This window comes from Tamandua tetradactyla, chromosome 8 (assembly GCF_023851605.1).
Source record: "Tamandua tetradactyla isolate mTamTet1 chromosome 8, mTamTet1.pri, whole genome shotgun sequence".
Taxonomy (NCBI): domain Eukaryota; kingdom Metazoa; phylum Chordata; class Mammalia; order Pilosa; family Myrmecophagidae; genus Tamandua; species Tamandua tetradactyla.
In genome coordinates, this window is record NC_135334.1 from 108027519 (window position 1) to 108033569 (window position 6051).

At 41.2% G+C, this 6051-nt stretch overlaps 1 long non-coding RNA gene across 1 annotated transcript; it reads right to left on the reverse strand.

Moving 5' to 3' along the window:
- Positions 1–4651: 4651 nt before the first annotated feature.
- On the reverse strand, positions 4652–5820 carry LOC143643728 (uncharacterized). Its single transcript, XR_013156357.1, has 2 exons — positions 5537–5820; positions 4652–5067 (listed from the first exon to the last, which is right to left on the reverse strand). It is a non-coding gene; the product is annotated as an uncharacterized LOC143643728 (long non-coding RNA).
- Between the last annotated feature and the right edge of the window lie 231 nt (positions 5821–6051).

A 6051-nucleotide genomic window follows, 5' to 3' on the forward strand; every position in this document is an offset into this window, starting at 1 on the left:
GTTTTAAAATGAAAAAATAAATAATTTCTTTTTGGAAGTTAATGCAACTAAAGCTCTCATTTGTACCCTATTAGCCGATCTATTGACTATTAATATCACTTATCAGAAAGACAGAGGAGGAGAGTAACAATGACTAATACACATGCAAGATTTTAATTTGGAAGCTAGAATGCTGTATTGTTTTTTACATACCAAATGCACAACAGTGATAGAATTCATTTCATTCCTGTCGTGATTGCTTTATGTGACAGCCTCATATTTTGGTCTAAAATTCTGGCTCCATTATAAATGAAATCCAAAAGTGCCCCAGATAACTTGCTGTGTGAGTCAAGGCAGAGAAGATGATTTGAATCCATCTCTAACCACCACCACCAGAAGTGAAGTGGTTTGGGACAAATATTATCCTAGATTTTATAAAATAACTAGTTATTATAAAACATCTTCCAGGATGGAATGTGGGATTTGCAAGTGTCAAGGGGAAGATCATTCCTTGGTGTGCGTGTGTTTTTTAGCCACCCAAGTTTTGGGTCACCATATCATGGCCTTTTAGCCCACATCCGTGGAAAGCCACAAACCAAGCCTTGCACACATATTCTGTGCCACACCCTGTAATTTAAAGAAGCTATCTGCACATTCAAACTCACTGCCTTAGACAACCACACTGATTCTGAACAAATATCCTCTTTTATTCCCTGCATGTCACTGTTTTTTTTTTTTTTCAGCTTGGTTATTTGTCATATAACAGCTTTATCGCTACATAATTCATATTCCCTACAATTTTGCCCATTTTAAATGAACAATTCAATGCCTTTTAGTATATTCACAGAGTTATGTAACTATCATCACAATCCATTTTAAAGCATTTTCATCACACCAAAAAGAGGCCCTTTGTTCCAGCCCGACACAGCCCAGAAACCAAAGAACATGCCAGGCAGAAAATGAGCTGTGAGTTTTCATTAGGGACTTACGAACAATGGCAGCTAGTTGGGTGGAAAAAAATAACAACCATCCAACACCCGAACAAGAGAGCAAGTGCCAAAGATGCGCAGGAGATCAGCTTATAAAGTAACAGAGTCCTGCGAGATTTGGTTTCACACGGTTGCAGCAGACTCCCTTGAGATTTGGTTCAGCAGTCTCGCGAGAGTTGGTTACCAAAAGGGACTAGGGAGTGGCGTTTCCTCGCAAGCCCTTCCATGCTTCCCTAGGGGAGGGCGTCTGAAGTCGTGGGTGGCCACACTCTTTACTCCTTAGCCATAATCCTCCTAGCACCCTCTCTCCCCAGTCCCTTGGTAAGCACAGACCTACTCTTTGTATCTGTAGAATTTCCGATTTGGGGTTTTTCATATAAATAGAATCATATCATATGTGACCTTTTGTGACTAGCTTCTTTCACTTAGCATGATTCCTTCCAAACTTATCCATGTTGTAGCATGTATCAGGGCTCCATTCCTTTTTATTGCTAGATGATATTCCATTGTGTGAATATACTACACTTTGTTTATCCATTCACCAGTTCTCCGACATTTGGGTTGCTTCTGCTTTTTGACTATTATGAATAATGCCACCATGAGCATTTGTGTATAAGTTTTTGCATGACACATGTTTTCAGTTATCTTGAGTATATACCTAGGAGTGGATTTTCTGGGTCACCTGATAACTCTATGTTTAATCTTTTGAAGAACAACCAGGCTGTTTTCCAAAGTGGCTGCACCATTTTGCATCCCACCAGCAGTCCAATTTCCTTTTTTTCTTCGATGGGGGGTGAGGTGCATGGTCCAGATGTTGAGCCTGGATCTCTCGCATGGAAGGCAAGGCAGTCTACCACTGAACCACCCATGAACCCCAGTCCAATTTCCTTTTATAAATGAATTTTAGAAGTTGCAGATGCCATTCCATTCCCTGGTATTTTTACACTCTGGCAGCACAGAAAATAAACCTTCACAGGGATTCAGCTAGGAGAGTACCCTGAGACTTCCTACTTCTAGGAGCTTTTAGAGGGAATTCAGAGTGCTAGGTCCAGAGCTTCCCAAAGTGTGTTCCGCAGAGCACAGATTTCATGGGCTGTTAATAGATATTCTTAAAAAAAAGTCATCTATGCTCGAGGTATTTGGAGATCACTGGGTTAAACAAAGTCATACAGATTTTTTACTGCAGAATTTCTCGGAGCTATCAATATTCTAATGTCTATTGTGGATTTCAGAGAGGAAAATAAGAGTGTGTAGAGTTTCTAAGTAATATGTGACCATAATCTGACTTTTTTCCTTCTCCTTGGGAGACACTCCCAGAGTATGTAATCCTCAGAAGACATTGTGGAATGCCTGGTCCATACCCTCACTTCAGCCCCTGATAGCTTTCAGAGGACCTTAGTAACCATCGTAGTTTTCACTGCTACCATTTTCTGAGAGCCTGCTATATGTTAAATAATCTCCTAGATGCTTCACATAAATTATTTCAGCTAATCTTTTCCAAACATGCCTAAAACGCAAATATCATTGCCATTCCATAGATGAAGAAAACCAAGGCTCAGATAGGTTAAATAGCTTCCCCAGGGTAACACAGCTAAGCAGTAACAGTGTCTGAACTTGAGTCCAGGTCTGTTTCCCTTCAGAGCCTCTAATTTGATCACTATGCTGCATTCTAAGGGATATTGCTTTGACTTTTTTTCATAGACTTGATACCAATTTAAAGTATGGTAAATATGGGCAGCAGGGCCAAGCCAGAAGCCAAACTAGAAGTTCAAATATAAAGGTCAATAAATAATTGACATAATTGATAATTATAAATGATATCAGCTTCTCACACACATGCATTCGGGCGCGCACACACGCACACCATTTGGGCCAATTACTTGTGTTTTCCAAATGGCCATTTAATCCATGAGAGTAGACTTTTCCAACTAGTGCAAAAATTAAGCATTGAAGTATTTGAAGGAAACAGACACTAGAATATGCAACCAGACCAATCCAACTGCAAAATTACTTTCTCATAGGGCAAAACATGTCCACAGCTGACTCCGAAGCCTGTGTTATAATTTAGTAAGACAAGGCAGAGTAAAATAACTCCACTCTCTGTCCCCAATGACTGTCTAAAAAGGCCAATCAGTGCGTATCCTTGGGATTTTTCCAAATAAAAGCTGAGGGAAACAACTCTTTTTCATCTTTGAAAGCAAACTAGAACAACAGTGAGCCTGGAGTAGCCTAAGGCCAGGGCTCCTGCCGTTTGGAGAATCTGGTGTAGAGAATAAAGATAACACGCAAGGAGAAGCAGAAAAGATGGGAAGAGCGAATTCTCCCTGTGGTAGAGTTCCTGGATCTGGAGCTTCCCAAGCCTAACTCCAACTTATTCATTCCACAGTTGGAGCCATGAACTAATAAATTCTCCTTTTTCACTTAATCTAATTTAAATGGAGTTTGTGGCACTTACATTCGAAATCCTGGCTAATGGTCAAGGACGGCACAAGAAGTCAGCAGTTTGCATCTGCAGAAGGCTTGAATGTTCTAGAGATGTCCCTTCTCCATTGCGAGAGAAACCCTGAACTTCATCAGCCTTCTTGAACCAAGGTATCTTTCCCTGGATGCCTTTGATTGGACATTTCTATAGACTTGTTTTAATTGGAACATTTTCTTGGCCTTAAAACTGTAAACTAGCAACTTATTAAATTCCCCCTTTTAAAAGCCATTCCATTTCTGGTATATTGCATTCTGGCATCTAGCAAACTGGACCACCCTTCGACCAGGAAGTCCATTGTCTACAATTTCTACAAGCTAGGGGGCATCTGGAACTGCCGTGAAGTGCAGATTCAGACTGCTTCCCTTCACTTTCTGGTAGTGCCATTTAGTGTGTGAATTTTTTATATTCCACAAGATAATAGACCACAAGATAGGCTATCAGGTCAAAGAAGGCAGACACTGCAAAACACCATTTTAAGACCAGGTGATTTGACAATTCAAAGGTATTCGTATGCATGTTTGCAATTCTTGAAGCGTATGTCCACTTAGTATCGTTTTGATTTGTTTGTGCCCAAATTGTGCATCACCCTTAATTTAAGGAGTTCATTTGTTTTAGATAAGAAGGTGTTAAATCCTCTTCTATTTGAGGGCAATTGCAAGACCCCACACCCATCATCATTTTCCCCTGGAATTCTGCACTACAGAGAGGATTGGAAAAGTTTCTTTCCCACCAACCATTCCCCTGGAATAGGATAGATATTAATTAGTGTTCTGACATTAAACTTGGGCAGTGGCTATGGCCCCACTTGGCATCACTCTAATATATTATTTGGGTGATTCTGCACCATCCTCCCCAAACCAAAGTTCTTTAAGGTCAGAAACCTTAATTCATATATGTCAGCTCCAAGGAGAGTCCCTGTCATCAATAGGCACCCAATAATACCTATATAATAAACAATAATGGTTGATATTTTCAAGCATCTGCTGGTTGCCAGTTTGCATCCCATAAACTCTCATTGTGTTATGCTTCAGCCTCACTGACCTTAGATTTTTTCCACTGCTCCTTAGGCCCGAATGTTCTTCTTCCTCCCCTGGCTCCTCTAAGCACTGAGGTCATCAGCTCACATGTCACCTCCTCAAAGAAGCCCTCCTGGACCACCCCATTCCAGTTTTCTGTTTCCGTATGACAAACCAAAGATGGCTTAAAACAGTATCAGTCCTTTATTTGGTTCATCAGTCTGAGAGGGTCGGGGCTGTGGACTTGGCTCAGCTGAGTAGTTCTCACTTCAGGCCTTTCACAAGGGGTGGAATCAGATGGTCACCTTGAAACCTTCTTCAACATTTATCTGGTTCCTGGGCTGGGAAGACTCAAGAAGTTGAGAGATGGAACTGCTGGCAGCACGGTCATCTGTCTTTCTCTGTGTGGTCTCTCTTCGTGTTGTCCCCACAGTAGTTGGATTTCTTACATGCTGCTGAAGACTCCCACGTGGAATTCCCCAGGAGAACTCTACAGAAGCTGCCCGGCGTTTTCTTACCTGGCATCACTCCCTCTGCATTATATCCATCAAAGGAGTCACAAAGACCACCCAAGTGCAAGGACAGGGGTCATAGACGCCACCTGTTGTTGGGAGGAGGTGTCAAAGAATTTGGGACTTGTTTTAAAACCAACACACAATTTATGTACATTCACCTGCCAGCACTCTATCACCACACTTTATTTTAACTCTCTGCAGTGCTAGCTTATATTTTCTTATTTGTTTATTATCTCTCTACCCCCTACCCCCACCCCCCAAATAGAATGCAAATTAAAAGAACAAGGGTCTGTGTATCATTCTATCCAGTTTTTCGCGGAGCGGTGCCTGGGCATACTGGACCATAAATACCTATCAAATGAAAGAATGAGAGGTAAATGGCTGTTTATCTCTGTTAAATAGAGATAAAGGGCTGTTCTGATGTGTCCATCCCATGGAACTGATGTTTGCGGGCTCCACGTTGGATGAAGAAGTACCTTCTTCTCCATCTTTTTAATCCCCTCTCCTTACTTCCCTCCCCTCAAAACAAAAAGAACAAAAATAATCACATCTCACTGATAAGACAGCATTTCAAATCCAGAATGCTTAGCATAATTGTGATCCACTGAAGCCAGTTTCCACCAGTTTCTCATGAGAACGAACACACCCAATCTCCCCACTCAGAAATGTGGGGGTTACTTATACAACCGTGCACGTTGCTTATTTTATGGATCATAGCTTGGCTTAGATTAGATTTTTGTTTTCTGGGCTGTTTTGTGTTGCTTTCCTTCCAGCCAGATAAGCTGAGATCCAGTCTGTTTCCATTTAGGGGTTTTCATCCTTATTTCTATCCCTGGAATATAGCTACAGAGCTTTAACACTCTCACTACGTGTCACTACCACCATTGTCTCTTGTCACAATCCTAATTCTATGTTCTGATAATAAAACTTCATTAGCGTCTGCACCTCCTTTCCCTTACCTTTGAAATACTGTCTTCTGCTGAAACGATTAGCATTGCTCTGTGTCATATCATTTGGCTGTCTGACAACCATTGTGAGTGAGAAAAATTGTGAGAAAATGAAATTTTCTG